Source organism: Mobula birostris, chromosome 9, assembly GCF_030028105.1.
Source record: "Mobula birostris isolate sMobBir1 chromosome 9, sMobBir1.hap1, whole genome shotgun sequence".
NCBI lineage: Eukaryota > Metazoa > Chordata > Chondrichthyes > Myliobatiformes > Myliobatidae > Mobula > Mobula birostris.
This window is the reverse complement of record NC_092378.1, coordinates 154,252,752-154,271,359: the sequence shown is the minus strand read 5'-3', so window position 1 is coordinate 154,271,359 and position 18,608 is coordinate 154,252,752. Positions and strand designations below refer to the sequence as shown.

Here is an 18,608-nt window from a genome sequence, read left to right as displayed (position 1 = left end):
CGGGAGGCGGGGTGGGGGAGGGGGCTGAACGGCGGCGGTTGGAAGAACGCATGCGCGATAGCGCCGCGAGCGTGTGGACGGCCGCGGCTCGGAGCAGCGGCGGTTGCGCGGCAGGCGCTCGGGGCGGTGGCGGTGAGTGGCGGATGGCGGGAGACCGGGGGCACGCTGACAGTCTCGGCAGCTTTCTTTTAAAGTGCTTCATGGTGGGTTTATGAAGAGATGTGGGCTCTATCCCCTCCTTTCTTCCCTCTCCCCGGAGATCGGTCTGGGTGGTTGTCGTGCCGGGCAGGCGGGAAGAGGCAGGGTCCCTCACCCCTGCAGATGCACATTCGGGCTCGGTAATGTCAATTCAAGAGAATCAGAATCGACTTTGCATTGGGGAATGCGCAGGTTCCCATTACAACAGTGGGCGGGTTGCAAATTAATAGTTTTTACCGCCATGCAAGCAGGAACAGGATTTTCAAAACATGTTCAATGTCATTTTTGAAAAGTAGTTTAAGTTGTAATAGCATCAGTAGGGAAATTAGCTCATCGGCCCACCCTGTCCGTGACAGCCGCCCAGTTACTATCTATATTATCCAGTTAGTATTTATACTAGTCTCCGTTTTCCAGCTCTTGGTCTGTAGCTTCGGTGTGCTGGGGTTCAGATGTTCTTCTCAATTGGATTTAAATGCTGTGAGAACAGTTGCCTTCACCATCCTCGATAATAAAACAAGAATTAAACAAAAACTGGCATAGTCCTGTAAATAGAACAGGACCAATAAAGAAAGGAGCAACACTCAAGGGAGTGATGAAGGAAAGTGAGAAGGTATTTGGGAGACTAACAGGTTACAGTCATGGGTAATGATAGGGGAGTGATTAAAATGAGTGAAAATGAGGTCAGAACTGGGAAAGCAAAGAAACTAGTGTTGTAGAGTTGGTGGGGTGAAGAGATGAGGGGTTAAGTGCAAATATATAAATGCAGGTGGTCCCCAAGTTATGGCAGGATTCCTTCCGTTTTGAGATTTGTTCATAGCCTGAATTTTTGATAACTGGGAAATGAACAGAAACAGTGTGTGTGGGAGAACTGCAGAAATAGTTGTACCTCGAGAATGGACAGGCATAGGAAGAGCTGCTACCACCCAGCCTCACCAGCTCAGTGAGTGAGGCTGTTCAGTGCTGCCAGCTCTGCTTGGCTCATCCCAGTCCCCCAATTTCGAAAATGAATTGTTTAAAAAAAAAAGTTACTTCCTTGGGAAGTCAAGGGAGATGAGTGGGCTAAGGAGAAGAGCATTACAAGGAAATAGTCAAAGTATTTCACATCTTTGGCAATGTTAAGAGAAGTGTTTATAGCAAAGGACCAAACTGCTAGAGAAAGGATTCTCAATCTTTTTTATGCCACTCACCCTTACTATTTTCTGAGGATTCCAAGGACTTCAGGTTGGGAATCCCTGTGCTAGAGGGACTCTGCAAGCCAGGCAGCATCTGTAGACAATTTTTCGTATTAGGAGCCTTCATCTAGAATGTTTATATGCAAACAGCTTGCACGATGAGGAAGAAGAAATTGGCTAAGATACTAATGAATTCCTAAAGGGCGAGTATAATGGAGATTGAAATCTTTCTGAATGCAAAATAGCATCTGAGGGTGGAAAGGAGTAAAAATATCTTATTGAGAAAATGTTTATGGGACTTGGATGAGTGCCAGAGAATTTTAAATTCACAGAGAGAAGTGAAACCAAATGAGATTCTCAAAGATGGGAGAAGTGCCTGAGGGGTAGAGGTCAAGCCAAATTATAATTTGAAGAGATTTCCTACACGGTGGATTTGGGCAGGTAGATGGTAGAGCCAGACAATGAAGTTTCAGTCAGGCAAAGGTTGTCAGCCAGATTTTTCTTTAACGCAATTTGAGGATTGTTTGGTATGTTCTGATTTTAGTCAATACAATAAAAGGTTTAAATCTGCAAAATTCACATGTTCATTTAAAAAGAAGCTTTTGTTGTGTGAGTAGCAGTCTATGTGCAGCATTCCTGTCACTCCCAAGTATCATTTGTTACATAACACTGACTCTGTTTGTAAAGCAAGGGAAATTGTTCTGTTGACTTGGGTATATTCTTCCTAACTGTTTGCTACCATTCTACCCACACCATCCCCTGGATTAGCTTTGTGTACATTATTGGTGATAGTTTCAAGATTCAAAAAACTTTATTGTCATTCGAACCATACATCAGCTCTGCAGGGCAGAATGAGACAGCGATTCTCAGGGGCAGTGCAATCATAACATAACAAATGCAACACTAAGTAATAAACATAACAATAAATAGTAAAACACAACAGCCACATGTCAGTTAAAATCAGTTATAAGTGTCCAGTGCAAGTTAAAATTGTCCAAAGCAGAGTCAGGCGGAGCAGCTATTTAGCAGTCTGACTGCCTGTGGGAGGAAGCTGTTTAGTAGCCTTGTGGTTTTAGTTTTGATGCTCCTGTAATGTTTGTCTGATGGCAGAAGAACAAACAGTTCATGGAGAGGGTGTGAGGGGTGTTTAATGATGTACCGTGTCTTCTGGAGGCATCGACCCTGAAAGAGGTCTTGGTCAGAAGGTAGGGAGACCCCAATAACCTTCTCTGCTCTCCTAACTGCCCTCTGCAAGGCTGGCCACATCAGAATTTGTCAAAGTTTGACAGCAATACTGCATTCACACCAGCTGAGCTGCAATTTGGCCATGTTACCTGGCATTCACTGTCTTTTAAACCATAAATTGAACAGAACCCAATGACTATTATTAGTTTCATTAAGCAGCACCTCCCTCATCCACCCACAGGAACCCGTCAGACATCCCCAGCAATTATCTTCATGCTTCTTGTAGATTTTGTTCCGTTCCTAGTCCTCCCACTTATCAATACTAAGATAAATGTTTCAGACTAATGTGAAGTGTTTTGACTAGGAGGTTATTTCCTGGAGATTTTTCAGCTGTTTCCTAGAGTCATACAGAACAGAAAACAGGCCCTTTATTTTGTCAAGGAATAAATATATCCAAGTCAAACTTGAATCTCTCAGCAACTCTGTCCTACTCGAATATAAAAAAATTCTAAACAAGAACCTTTCAACCTCCACTTTAAATATACCAATGTCTTGGCCTCTATGGCTGTCTGGGGCAATGAATTCCCTAGATTTATCATCCTCTGGCTAAAGAAATTCCTCCTCATCTCTGTTCTAAATGGATATCCTTCTTTCTTGAGACTGTGCCTTCTGGTAATAAACCCTTCCACTATAGGAAACATCCTCTCCACTTTCACTGTATCTAGGCCTTTCAATATTTGATAAGCTTCAATGATATCTCCCCGTCATTCTTCTAAACTCTAGTGAGTACAAGCCCAGAGCCATTAGACGCTCCTCATTTGTTAATCCTTTCATTCTGATGAGCCACCTCTGGACTCTCTCCAGTGCTGTTCAAGAGACTTACGGGGTCATAGAATTGTACAGCATATAAACAGGCCCTTCAGAAATACCAGCTATCATGCCTGCATTAATTCCATATCCGTCTTTGTTGTGCTTATTTAATTATCTGTCTAGATGACTTTTGAATGTTATAGTTCCCACCTCCTCCACCTGACTGGCAACTCATTCTCGACACCAACTGTTCTTTTAAAAAAAAAATTGTTCTTCAAGATGGTTATAACAGTTCTCGTTTTCCAGTGTGGCAAATGACCAACTGAACACTGACAACTAATAGAATGTGGATCCATTGCAAATACTTTGCTGCTTTCCAGACCATCTGACAAGTATTCCATATGGATGCTTATGCTGTGATAGTGAAACCTATGACAAAGTATCTCTCATAGTAATAATGCATAATTTTGCTCCAGTCTGGGTTATCTTGGTAACTGGAGCATGGTTGTCAATGTTGAAAATCCTGTTTATGTTGTCCTACTTTTTACTTGACCTTTTCTCATCAACAGGTTGTCTGTTTTGGAATACTTTATTATCATGCTAATTTGGATTTGTGTTTTGTTTTTAAATCTTAGAAGCATGGGTAAGCTTTCTCTTGCTCAGCGCTGATCTGTTATTCATTTAAATTATAGTTCAATCACCTGTTTTTTGCTCCACCTTGTTTAATATGTCTCACTTGAGAAAAATATATTGATCACAACTGAAATTACTGTAATACCCAAGCTCTTGAAATACTCCCTAACACTTTCTCTGTTACATTGACAACTGCATTGCTGCTGTTTCTTGCATCCATGCTGTACTCAACGACTTCATCAACTGTGCCTCTAACTTCCATTCTACTCTCAAATTTACTTGATCCACCTGTTATGAAGGATGAAGGGGGATCTCACTGAAACCTTTTGAATGTTGAAAGGCCGAGACAGTAGATGTGGAAAGGATGTTTCCTATGGTGGGGGAGTCTAGGACAAGAGGGCACAGCCTCAGGATAGAGGGTGTCCATCTAATTTCTTCAGCCAGCTGTGGAGGCCAGGTTGTTAGGTGTATTTAAGGCGGAGATTGATAGGTTCGTGATTGACTACGGCATTAAATGTTATGGGGAGAAGGCTGGGGAGTGGGGCTGAGGAGGGTAAAAGAAGGATAAGCCCTGATTGAATGGCAGAGCAGACTCAATGGGCCAAATGTCCTAATTCTGCTCCTGTTTTATGTCATATCTCTGACACCACTCTCCTCTTTTTCTATATCTCTGGAGACAGACTATGTACTGACATCTTACAAACCTACTGACCCTTAATGGTTACCTCAACTATTCTTCCTATCACTGTCTCACTTGTAAAAGTGCTATTATCTTCTCTCAGTTCCACGCTCTCCAGCGCATCTGTTCTCAAGATAAGGCTTTCCATTCTAGGACATCTGAAAGGTTCTCCTTTTTCATAGAATGGGTTTTCCTTCCAGCATTAATAATACTGTCCTCAGCCACATCTCGTCTGTTTCCTGCATATCTACCTTCAACTGATCCTCCTACTATAATAACAGAGATAGGGTTCCCTTTGTTCTTACCCACCACCCCATGAGCCTCCATATCCAACTATCCAGTACATGATGCTCTGTAACTTACACCATCTTCAACAGGATCATACTACTAAGCACAGCCTACCCTCCTCCACCCCCCCACCCATCCACTTTCCATAGAGGTCATTCTCAGTGTAATTCTTTGTCCACTCTTTCCTCCCCTATGATCTCCCTCCTGCGAATCTATCAGCTCACATCATCTCCCTCTGGTTCCTCTCCTCCTTCCCTTTCTTCCATGGTTCACTCTCCTCTCATATTATATTCTTTCTTAAGGCCTTTGCATCTTTTACCTATTCCTCCTAGCTTCTTCCTTCATTCCACCTTCGCCCCTCACCTGGTCTCACCTAACACCTGCCAGCTTGTACTCCTTCTCTTGCCCTCACCTTACTCTGGCTTCTTTATTCCCTTCTTTTCCAGTCCTAATGAAGGGTCTCAGCCCGAAATGTTGAATGCTTATTCCCGTCCATATATGCTGCCTGGCCTGCTGAGTTTTTCCAGTATTTTATGTGCTTTACTCAAGATTTCCAACATCTGCAGAGTCATTTGTGTTTATTCTTTTTTTTCCAACACTTGGCTGATCTGTGGCGTCCTGTGTGTGCCTCGTGCCTTTAATATCTTCCACTTCAATCAGCTAATAAACATTCAGTTAGTAAGGTCCATTGAAATGTGCTTTTCCTAATGTGTCATTAAATAAAATGCATGTGATCTAGGGAGTGATCTTGATGTACAATTCATTGTAGGGTTTGCAGGGACAGATAAAGCAGGTTGTGTAGGCTAACTGCCCAAATCTAGCAGGTGCTCAGAACTGCCTCTGCCTATTCATGTTTTTTCAGACTTTTAATCTATCACGGATTCTGAATGTAAATTTGAATATATAATTTTATTTTAAATTGCACATTTAGTAAGAGCAATGAATTTACCTGACTGAATTGCTCCACAAAGAAGCAGAACGGACTAGAAAGTTCAAAGTAAAATATAATGGACCGATTGACCATCTCTGGCAAAGCTATTACAGCTTGGGGTGTCAGATTTCATTTCCAGTGCCGTCTGTAAGGAGTTTGCATGTTCTCCCCATGACCATTTGAGTTTCATCCAGGTGCTTCAGTTTCCTCCCATAGTCCAAAGACATACTGTTTTCTTTTTAAATCTTTTTATTAAATTAGTACACAAAAGGTAAACCATATAGGCACTAATACACTGTTGCAATATAACTTTACAAAAGATATTAATACACAAAATAAAATTAGTACAAATAGTGCAGTTTAGATATAAAATAATAAAATAAAATAATAGGTAATATAATAGTATACTAACTTTCATACATATCAATAAGGAAAAGAAAAAAAAATCCACCGTGCAACTAATCTAAAAAGCAAAGCAAAGCAATGGGCTAACTAGGAATCAAGTAGAGTTAAACAACTTAAAACAATCACATCCTCAAACCCGACCTCCATTTAAAAACAGTTAAAAAGCAAGAAGGGAATGTAAATATGGACAGAGAGAGAAAAAAAATTACATTAAATGAAAATGTTGAATAAAAGATCTCCAGGTCTGCTCAAATTTAGCTGAAGAATCATAAAGATTACTTCTAATTTTCTTCAAATTTAAATATAGTATCGTCTGGGAAAACCAAAAGAACGTAGTTGGAACATTAGTCTCCTTCCAATGTTGTAAAATACATCTTTTCGCCATTAAAGTAAGAAATGCAATCATTCTACAGGCTGAAGGAGAAAGATTACTGGAAATTTTAGGTAATCCAAAGATGGCAGTAATAGGATGGGGAGAGATATCTATATTCAATACCTTTGAAATAATATTAAAAATGTCTTTCCAAAAAGTTTCCAGAGTAGGACAGGACCAAAACATATGAGTTAAGGAGGCTATCTCCCCATGATATCTGTCACAAAGAGGGTTAATATGAGAATAAAAACGAACTAATTTATCTTGGACATATGTGCTCTATGGACAACTTTAAATTGAATTAGGGAATGTTTGGAACAGATAGAGGAAGTATTGACTAATTGTAAAATATGCATTCAGTCATCCGCCGAAATAATAAAGCCCAATTCCTTTTCCCAATCTGACCTAATCTTATCGAATGGAGCTTTCCTAAGTTTCATAATAGTATTATAAATAATAGCTGTTACACCTTTCTGACATGGATTAAGGTTAATTATAGTATCTAAAATATATGTAGGAGGTAACGTTGGAAAAGAGCGTATAGTACTTAGGAAATTTCTAACTTGGAGATATCTAAAAAAATGTATTCTTGGTAAGTTATATTTATTAGATAATTGTTCAAAAGACATAAGGGAACCATCTAAAAATTAATCCAAAAACCGTGAAATACCATTAGTCTTCCAAATTTGAAAAGCGTGGTCCATGGAAGAGGGGGAAAAGAATATGTTGTCTAAATTGATTAAGATTGAAAAATTTTTGGAATTGAAACCAAATACGTAAGGTATATTTAACTATCGGGTTACAAACCTGTATTTTCTAAGTGTGAAGAAAATCCAAAAACCTGGGATACAAAGGGACTTGAGAGTCCTTGTGCAGAACATCCTAAAGGTTAACTTGCTGACTGAGGCTGCGTCCACATTAGACTGGATACGTCTGTAACCGAAGCTTTTTCTCTTCGTTTTGACCCTCCTTCAACACTGAAACGGCATTTTCCTCCCCCAAAAACGGAGCTTTTCTAAAACGCTCTCCAGAGTGTTTAAATCTGAAAACGCCGGATGGGCGTTGTAGTGTGTACGGGGTAACTGGAGGTTTTAAAAAACCTGTCGTCCCTTTCATCAGTGAAGAGACTATGGCTGTAGGAAAGGTTTCCAGGGTGACCCCTCTGTGGGAGTGGGGAAGATGTTGGTGGGGCCACCTGGGGGTCCGTGTGTTTGTATGTGTAGCTATTGTAGTAGCTGTGAGGCTGGTATTGTGGCGGTGAAAAGTACTGGGGGGGAGCCATCATATTCCTCATCATTGCAAATCCCTCTGCAACTGAGTTAGTCAGATTTTAAATGTTTGTCATCAGCTGGGTCATACTGTCCATGAACTCCCTGTCAGTTGCCTCCATACGCTGCAGTATTTGTTTTTTTAGTTCCAAGTCCTCCTGCGCGAGAGCCAACAGCTGTCTGTCGTTTGGCAATTTCCTTTTAGGTTTTTTCTAGTCTGTAACTGGACAAACGTGCACCAAGTATACGGTTTCCTCTTCACTTGTTTTCTGCAGATGTGTCCTGCACATACCCATTAGGAGGAGATTCGCCCAAATACCCGTTTTAATGTGGATGGAAGTATTTTCAAAAACGCCTGGTGTGGACGCCTATCGTTTTTACGCAAAACCGGCGTTTTCAAAATTATCCGGTCTAGTGTGGATATAGCCTGAGTCAGTGCTAAGAAAAGCAAATGCAATGTTAGCACGCATTTCAAGAGGTCTAAAATATAAGAGTGGGGTTGTGATGCTGAGGTCTTATAATGCTGTGATGAGGCCTTATAAGACCTTGAGTATTGTGCACAATTTTGGGCTTCTCATCTAAGAAAAGATGTGCTGGCATTGAAGGTTCAGAGGAGGTTCACAAGGATGATTCCAAGAATGAAAAAGTTATCATATGAGGAATGTTTGATGGCACTAGGTCTGTACTTGCTGGAATTTAGAAGGTTGGGGGGAAATCTCATTAAAACATTTTGAATGTTGAAAGGCCTAGACAGTAGATGTGGAAAGGATGTTTCCCATGGTGGGGGAGTCTAGGACAAGACAGCACAGTCTCAGGATAGAGAGGCGTCCATTTAAACAGAGATGCGGAGAACGAATGAGAAAATCTGCACTTGCTGGAAATCCGAGCAAAACATACAAAATGCTGGAGGAATTCAGCAGGCCAGGCAGGATCTATGGAAGAGAGTACAGTCAATGTTTTGGGCTGAAATCCTTCATCGGGACTGGAGAAAAAAGTGGAGGAGTAGATTTAAAAGGTGGGGGGAGGGGAGAGAGGAACACAAGGTGATAGGTGAAACCCGAAGAGGGAGGGATGAAATAAAGAGCTGGGAAGTTGATTGGTGAAAGAGACAGAAGACCATGGAAGAAAAAAAAGGGGAGAGGAGCACCAGAGGGAGGCGATGGGCGGGAAAAAGGATAAGGTGAGAGAGGGAAAATGGGATGGGAAATGGTGAAGGAGGTTGAGTGTTGGGGGCATTATCGGAAGTTTAAAAAATCGATGTTCATGCCATCAGGCTGGAGGCTACCCAAACAGAATATAAGGTGGTGTTCCTCTAATCCAAGAGTGGTCTCATCGTGACAGTGGATGAGGCCATGCTTAGGTTGGAGGTCATCCATGGCCTCCACCACTGTTGTGATGCGGCCACACTTGGGTTGTTGGAAGAGCAACACCTCATATTCATCCATTTTTGAATCTGGTAGTCCTGGCATGGATGCTGCATAGCCTCCTTCCTGATGGGAGTAGGATAGACAGGCCATGATCAGGATGAGTGGGATCCTTCATGATGTTATTGGCCCTTTTCTGACACCTTTCTGTATATGTGGCGGGTAGGCTGGCACTGGTGATGCGTTGAGCAGTTTTGAGAGCCTTCCTGTCTTCTGTAGTTCAGTTTCTTCACCAAAGAGTGATGCATCTCGTCAGGATACTCTCCACTGTGCCTCTGTAGAATGATATGAATATGGATGTACTAGGTCCAGCACTCTTCAGCAAGTAGTGGCAGTTATGAGCTTTCTTGACTATATGATGTGTTCTGGGACCATGCAAGCTTATCTGTGTTTGAACTATTTGCAGCTTCCACTGCTGTGCTGCCGATGTAAAGGGGCATGTGAGTGCTGCAAGTTCTCCTGAGGTCATGAACCATCTCCTTTCTTGATGATGTTAAGGTTATTTGCATGGCACCAGGCTTCGAGCTCTTCCATCTTCTCTTTGTAGGCAGTCTCATTGTTGGTGGTAATGAGCTCCAACACTGTCAAGTCATTGGCGAATTTGACAATGTGATTTATCTGGTGTTCCCAGTCATACATTGTAGACACGCTTATTTAAACACATTTGATTAAAATGTGGGTGACGAGGGAAGTGTTCATTTATGGCACTTCTCTATTTTCAAAAACATTGAGACATGGTATTGTGTGAACTGGTGCTCATATTTTTTTGTGACAATTAAGACAAGAGAATATCTACCTCTTAGTTGCCGTAACAAGCTTAGGGGAAATTGGGAATAGGCAGTGGATGCTGGCCTAGCCAGCAGTACCCACATCCTACACAATTATTTAAACAAAAGTTTGTATGGACTTCCAGAGGGTTTTCCTGGAACTGCAGAAAAGAATATGACAGAAGGAAGCCCGTTATGTCCCTGTCAGTTGTGAAAGGTTACCCGACCCTTTCCTGCCTTCTAGCATTGATCCATAGCCCTCGAGATCAAAGATCTGCACGTATGCATCCAAGCACTTTTTAAATGGGATATAGATTTCTGTCACTATAAATTTTCTTGAAAGTCAGTTCCAGTCCCTATAACTCTGGGTGGGAAAAATACTTCATCTAATCTTTTCTGCAATTATTTCAAATCTATACCTTCTAGTTTTTAACCACTTTGCTCAGAAAAATATATCCTCCCTGTTTACATATCAAGGCTCCTCATAACGTTATACACAAATGAAATTTCCTTCAGTTTCCTCTACTCCAGGAGAAAGAACCACAGACTATCCAGTACACCTGCTAGCCAAATCTTTAGTCCTGGTAGCATACTAATAAATCTCCGCTGCACCTTTGTTCTATAGCATCTTTTCTGTAATGTGATGACCAGAGCTATATGCAGTGCTAAAGCTGTACTCTAACTAGTGTTGTTTATTATTCTGGCATAATCTCTGGCCAAGACCATTAAAGGAAAACACCCTATTTGACTTTTTTAACTCTTTATCAACCTGTCCTGTTAGCTTTAAGGATTCGTGTAGTTGTGTATCTGTACTCCTATACCTCTTAGAATCCTTCCATTTGCTGTGTATTCTCTTGCCTTGTTGCACCTCCCAAATAGATTAATTCACATTTCTCTGAATGAATTCTATTTGCTACAATAGACCAGATAGTTATGTCTAACGACATTCAGTTTTTCTTCCTCATAGTTAATCTCACAGCCAAATTTTTTTTACAATGGTCCTTACATTTGAGACTAGATCATTAAAATATTGTGCATAAAGCTAGGGACTGGATCCTGAGCCCTGAATAGAACCTAATGGTAACAGCCTTCCAATCACAAACACCTATTTAATATAAGCATTAGAAATTCTGCAGGTGCTGGAAATCTACAGCAACATGCAAAATGCTGGAGATACTCAGCAGGTCAGGCGGCATCTATGGAAAGGAATAAACAGTCAACGTTTCAGGCTGCGACCCTGTTCAGGACAGAAAAGGAAGGGGGAAGATGCCAGAATAAAAAGGGAAAGGGGAGGGGGAGGAGAATAACTAGAAGATTAGGCCAGTTAGGTTGGAAAGGTAAAGGGCTGGAGAAGAAGAAATGTGATAGGAGAGTAGAGTGGACCATAGGAGAAAGGAACGGAGGAGGGGACCTGGGGCAGGTGAGAAGAGGTAAAAGGCCAGAGTGGAGAATAGAAGAAGAGCGAAGGGGATGGAAACATTTATTACTAGAAAGAGAAATCAATATTCATGCCATCAGGTATAGCCATCAGAATACAAGGTGTCATATTATTTAGAACATAATACAGTTCAGGACAGGAGCTGGCCCTTCAGCTCATGTTTACGGAACATAGAACAGTACAGGCCTTTTGGCCCATGATATTGTGCTGAACTAGTTAATTTAGAAATTAAATTATTAACTAACTAAACTAATCCCTTCTGCCTATACAGTGTTCTTATCTCTCCATTATATGCTTATTCATCTGTCTATCTGAGAGTGTCTTAAATGCTGCTATCATATTTACCTCCACTACTAACCCTGGCAGAGCATTTGAGGCACCCACTACACTCTGTGAATGAGGGAAAAAACAACTTGCCTCCCTGACCTTAAATACGTGCCCTGGAAAAAAGATATTGGCTTTGCTCTCTTTTTACGTTTCTCTTTCTCCTCTCAGTGTCCTATTACTCCAGAGTAAACAACCTAAGTTTGTCTAACCTCTCCTTATCGTGCTTGCTCTCTAATCAAAGCAGCATCCTGACAAACCTCTTCTGCACATCCTTCCTATAATGGGGTGACAAGAATTGAATATATTACTCCAGAAGCAGCCTAACGAGTGTTTAATAAAGCTGCAACATAACTTCTGGAATTTAGTGCCTTGACTGTTAAAAGCAAGTATGCCAAATGCCTTCTTTGCCACCCTGTCAACCGATGCAGTCACTTTCAGGGAGCTGTAGACTTTCGACCCCAAGATCCCTCTGTAAATCAATACTGTCTTGCCATTAATAGTGTATTTTCCCTTTATATTGATCTCCCAAAGTGCAACACCTGAATTTGAATTGAATTGACTTTATTTCTTACATCCTTCACAAACATAAGGAGTAAAAATCTTTGCGTTACATCTCCATCTAAATGTGCCATGTTCAATCATAGTAATTTATAATTATAATAAATGGAACAGTCAATGAGAGTACACTCAAGTCAGCATGAGTTCATCAGTCTGGTGGCCTGGTAGAAGAAACTGTCCCGGAGCCTGTTGGTCCTGGCTTTTGTGCTGCGGTACCGCTTCCTGGATGGTAGCAGCTGGAATAGATTGTGGTTGGAGTGGTTTGGATCCCCAATGATCCTACGGGCCCTTTTTACACACCTGTCCTTGTAAATATCCTGAATCATGGGAAATTCACAACTACAGATGTGCTGGGCTGTCCGCACCACTCTCTACAGAGTCCTGCGACTAAGGGAGATACAGTTTCCATACCAGGCAGTGATGCAGCCAGTCAGGATACTCTCAGTTGTGCCCCTGTAGAAAGGATTTGGCAGCCCATACCAAACTTCCTCAACCATCTGAGGTGAAAGAGGTGCTGTTGTACCTTTTTCACCACACAGCTAGTGTGTACAGATCACGTGAAGTCCTCGGTGATGTGGATGCCAAGGAACTTGAAGCTGTTTACCCCCTCAGCCCCAGATCCATTGATGTCAATAGGGATTAGCCTGTCTCCATTCCTCCTGTAATCCACAATCAGCTCCTTTGTTTTTGCAACATTGAGGGAGAGGTTGTTTTCTTGACGCCACTGTGTCAGAGAGATGACTTCTTACATAGAAACATAGAAAATAGGTGCAGGAGTAGGCCATTCGGCCCTTCGAGCCTGCACCGCCATTCAGTATGATCATGGCTGATCATCCAACTCAGAACCCTGCACCAGCCTTCCCTCCATACCCCCTGATCCTTTTAGCCACAAGGGCCATATCTAACTCCCTCTTAAATATAGCCAATGAACTGGCCTCAACTGTTTCCTGTGGCAGAGAATTCCACAGATTCACCACTCTGTGTGAAGAAGTTTTTCCTAATCTCGGTCCTAAAAGGCTTCCCCTTTATCCTCAAACTGTGACCCCTCATTCTGGACTTCCTCAACATTGGGAACAATCTTCCTGCATCTAGCCTGTCCAATCCCTTTAGGATTTTATACGTTTCAATCAGATCCCCCCTCAATCTTCTAAATTCCAACGAGTATAAGCCTAGTTCATCCAGTCTTTCATCATATGAAAGTCCTGCCATCCCAGGAATCAATCTGGTGAACCTTATTTATACTCCCCTTATGGCAAGGATGTCTTTCCTCAGATTAGGGGACCAAAACTGCACACAATACTCCAGGTGTGGTCTCACCAAGGCCTTGTACAACTGCAGTAGTACCTCCCTGCTCCTGTACTCGAATCCTCTTGCTATAAATGCCAGCACACCATTCGCCTTTTTCACCGCCTGCTGTACCTGCATGCCCACTTTCAATGACTGGTGTATAATGACACCCAGGGCTCGTTGCACCTCCCCTTTTCCTAATTGGTCTCCATTCAGATGATAATCTGTTTTCCTGTTTTTGCCACCAAAGTGGATAACTTCACATTTATCCACATTAAATTGCATCTGCCATGAATTTGCCCACTCACCTAACCTATCCAAGTCACCCTGCATCCTCTTAGCATCCTCCTCACAGCTAACACTGCCACCCAGCTTCGTGTCATCCGCAAACTTGGAGATGCTGCATTTAATTCCCTCATCCAAATCATTAATATATATTGTAAACAACTGGGGTCCCAGCACTGAGCCTTGCGGTACCCCAATAGTCACTGCCTGCCATTCTGCCATCCCTGTAGGCCACCTCATTATTGTTTGAAATAAGGCCAATCAATGTAGTGTTGTTGGCAAATTTAGTTAACAGATTGGAGCTGTGGGTGGCAATACAGTCATGGGTATACAGGGAGTAAAGGAGGGGGACTCAGTACGCAGCCCTGAGAGGCTCCTGTATTGACAGTCAGAGGGTTGGAGGTGAGGGAGCCCACTCTTACAACCTGCTGGCGATCTGACAGGAAGTCCAGGATCCAGCTGCACAATGCACGTTCAAGGCCGAGGTCTCTGAGCTTCTTGTCGAGCCTAGATGGAACTATGGTGTTAAATGCTGAACTGTAGTCCAAGAACAGCATCCTCCTTCTCCAGATGTGTAAGGATGGTATGTAGAGCAGCGGCTATTGCGTCATCTGTCAATCGGTTGTGTCAGTAAACTGTGTAAACATGAAAAGAAAAACAAAATAAATAATATTGGGGAATGAGTTGTAGAGTGTTTGAAGTTGTAGAACCAGTTCACAAGTTAGGTGAGTGAAGTTATCCACTCCAGTTCAGGAGCCTGATGGTTGTAAGATTATAACTGAACCTGGTGGGACCTAAGACTCCTGTACCTCCTGCCCAGGGCAGCACCTATCAGACTGACTTTTTAAATGCTGACTTGATTCTCAATTTCATCACTAGATATAGTATTCTACAGCATCAGCCTTAAGAAGAAAAATATTTACCCTGGTTTTTCACTTGCTATGCTGAATGTATTGGAAGTGTATTAATTTAAGGGACTATACAAAACATGGAAGTGAAATAGCAGGCGATGAATGCTGATCCATTATACCTATGTTTATAAATAGAAACCTCCCTTGTAATCTGACCTTAGTTATGGGGAAGCTTCCAAAGCCATCTGCCTTTCTTGCAATGTAATCATATTTTCTTTGGAAGTTATCAGCAATGTGTGCGGAATTTCTTCTGTGCTCCTCTCTGGAGTCTTGCCAGGAATTAGTCATCCAGTGATCTTGCTGAGTAACTTAATCAAGCCCAGCTATACTTGGCTGAGCCAAGGTTTTATGACTATTATAAAATGTATTTCCAGATTATTCTCTTACTATCTTAGATTTCTGGCATCTGGATTACTTTGCAATTCATTTCCTCAGGTTCTTCTTGTTATTCGTTATGTTACTACTTCCATTTTGCATTCTCTCCATATTATCCAGAGGGAATATACTGTTAACTCCCGTGTGTTTTAAAAACACCATATTGCATTGTAATTAGTCTTGCAAGCTAGATTAGTCACATGCAAGGTTCTAGTACAACCAATTTATTCAAGGTCGGCACCTCCGTATGATGCAGGATGGTATTTACGCTCTAACCCATTTACAAAGTGATTGTTGCATTTCGGCAATCCAACTTTTTATAGCCTGTTATTTGTCTTTTCAAAATTCTTGATTCTTTTTAACTTAATGTGTTCCTGCAAATCTCAAGCAAGATGCAGGAAATGGAATACAATCCATCAAGATGATTTTATTGCTCAGCCAAACAACCAGCTAATGACTGGCAGTATGCTGGATTCTGGAAAGCTAGTTAGTCATGAGTGTTGGCATGAGACTTGCTCCATAAGCAGAAATGCTGGAGGTTTTGGGCAGATCTGTTTTGGTTGAGGACCCTTCTAAGTTGAAAAATGAGCCAGTGCATATTATAGTTTAAATAAAAGGGGAAACACGTGCACAAGATTTAAGTTAACTGATCTACAAGTAATGGGCAGGATAAACAAAATGGTGTGTAAGTTAGGGAAAGGTGAACAATAGAGTCACATCCAAGCTTGTGGCATATTGAACATTATTCCAGTTTGCATGTCATTCATTTAAAATTGCAAGCACCCACTTTACCATTCAGCCTTTGTGATTCCATTGGCAGCTGGTTCCCGTTCAATCATCTCCCCATCACTGTCCATTGCTTTTCAACTTTTCATTTGTTGTGTTTTTACTAACTGGAGTTGAATTCTGTATTTTTCTAATTAACTGATGTGGAATAGCTGTACTCTTGAATATTTTCTGTGAATCTCCCAGACTAGTGAGTATTCCATGCCTCTTGCACATTTAAGAAATTCTGACTCAAGTCCTGTGACTAGTGGTGAGCTGCAGGAATCAGTGCTGGGACCATTTTTGTTTATCTCTTCAAACTTCTAATGAAACATAGCCACTGTCTTGCTGCCTTTATAGCTGCATCGATATGTTAGGCCCAGGTTAGATCCTCAGAAATCTTGACACCCAAGAACTTGAAATTGCTTACTCTCTCCACTTCTGGTCGCTCTGAGGATTGGTTTGTGTTCCCTCATCTTGCCCTTCCTGAAGTTCACAATTGGCTCTTCCATCTTACTGACATTGAGTACAAGGTTGTTCCTGTGACACCACTCTTATCTCCATCTGAGATTCTACCAGCAATGGTTGTGACATCAGCAAATTTATAGATTGCATTTGAGCTATACACATAGTCATGGGTATAGAGGGAGTAGAACAGTGGGCTAAGCACACAACCTTGAGGTGCGCCAGTGTTAATCGTCAGCGATGAGGAGGTATTATTACCAATTCACATATATTGTGGTCTTCTCGTTAGAAAGCCGAAGTTCCAGTTGCAGAGGGAGGTACAGAGGCCCAGGTGCTGTAGCTTATCAAGCAGGACTGTGAGAACGATGGTGTTAAACACTGAGCAGCATCCTGACATAAGTACAATATGCAGGTAGATTGAGAAAATCAGGTTGGTATAGGAGAGGGAATCTCGAGAGTGCCTATGAGATGGCTTTTTAGAGCAGCTCGTGGTTGAGCCCACTAGAAGATCTAGAAGCTATTCTGGATTGAGTTTTGCGCAATGAACTAGAATTGATAAGACGGCTTAAGGTAAAAGAACCCTTAGAAGAAAGTGATCATAATATGATCAAATTCACACTAAAATTTGAGAAGGAAGCTAAACTCACATGTATCAGTATTACAGTGGAGTACAGGGAACTACAGAGCCATGAGAGAGGTGTTCATTAGAATTGATTGGAAAAGAACATTGGCAGGGATGATTGCAGAGCAGCAATTTTTGGAATTTCTGGAAGCAATTTGGCATAGGATAGATACATCCTAAAGAGGAAGTATTATAAAAGAAACATGATGGAACTAATGCAGACAAGAAGTCAAAGCCAAAATAAAAGCCAAAGAGAGGGCAAATAATAGAGCAAAAATTAGTGAGAAGTTAGAGGATTGGGAAGTTTGTTTTAAAAAAAACAAAAGGCAACTAAAAAGTCATTAAGAAGATACAGATGGAAAATGAAAGTAAGCTAGCCAATAACATTAAAGAGGATACCAAAAGTTTCTTCAGATACATAAAGTGTAAAAGAGAGCAAGAGTGGATGTTGGATCGCTGGAAAACAATGCTGGAGAGATAGTAATGGGGGACAATAAAATGGCGGATGAACTGAATAAGTATTTGCATCAGTCTTCACTGTGGAAGACACTAGCAGTATGCTGGAAGTTCCAAGTATCATGGATATAAAATGTGTGAAGTTACCATAACTAGAGAGAAGGTTCTTGGGAAACTGAAAGGTCTGAAGCTAGATAAGTCACCTGGACCAGATGGTGTACACCCTAGAGTTTAGAAAGAGGTGGCTGAAGAGACCGTGGGAGGCATTAGTTATGATCCTTCAAGAATCACTATATTCTGGAATAGTTCCAGAAGACTGGAAATTTGCAAATGTCACTCCACCCGTCAAATATTAGATCATCTACATTGAACATCAATGGGACAAGAAAAGTGTGCTTTCCTAAATTCGAAAACTCAATAATCAAACCACAGGAGACCATGTACATTACTAAATTATCACAGGTGTAAAAATAATCAAAGACTAACAAGATACTGGCATTTGTAATTATTATTAGACTGGTATGTCTTGTCCTGCAGCTTTACAAAGCCCAGTTTACACTACGAATGAAGCATTGTGAAATTCTAGACAGCACACCTTTTGAAAGATGTTATTAGCTTTGTGGGGACTGCAGTGTAGACTTCAACAGATTGATATTTAAATTCCATGAGTTACATTACAAGCTGCAATTACAGTTATACAAACTAGTATTGTATTGTTGGAAATGAAAAGAATAAAGGAAGATTTTGTTCTGTGTATCAAAACATTCAGGATATTGGAGGTATTTAATAGCCATTTGCCATAGGTTGGAGATTCAAAGACAAAGCTAAAAATCAGAGCAACAAAAACAGAAATGCTGGAAGATTTCAAGCAGTTTCTGTGTGAAGGGAAACCTTTAAGGTTTCAGGTCAAAGACCCTTCATCAAAACTTAGGAGAATAGTATCAAAGAGGTACAAGATACTGCAGAAACTAGAATCTGGAGTAAAA

The 18,608-nt window shown here is 41.3% G+C and overlaps 1 protein-coding gene across 4 annotated transcripts in view; it reads left to right on the top strand.

Annotated features, from left to right (window-relative positions):
- The first annotated feature begins 67 nt into the window (after positions 1-67).
- The window catches only part of tbc1d24 (TBC1 domain family, member 24), an 83,270-nt gene continuing 64,729 nt past the window's right edge, over positions 68-18,608 (top strand). For 2 of the 4 annotated variants that reach the window (XM_072269219.1, XM_072269218.1), the window contains exon 1: positions 68-203. The gene's annotated coding sequence lies outside the window, so the exon portion shown is untranslated. The remainder of the gene's footprint in view (positions 204-18,608) is intronic. The other 2 variants (XM_072269220.1, XM_072269221.1) reach the window with 2 other exon arrangements.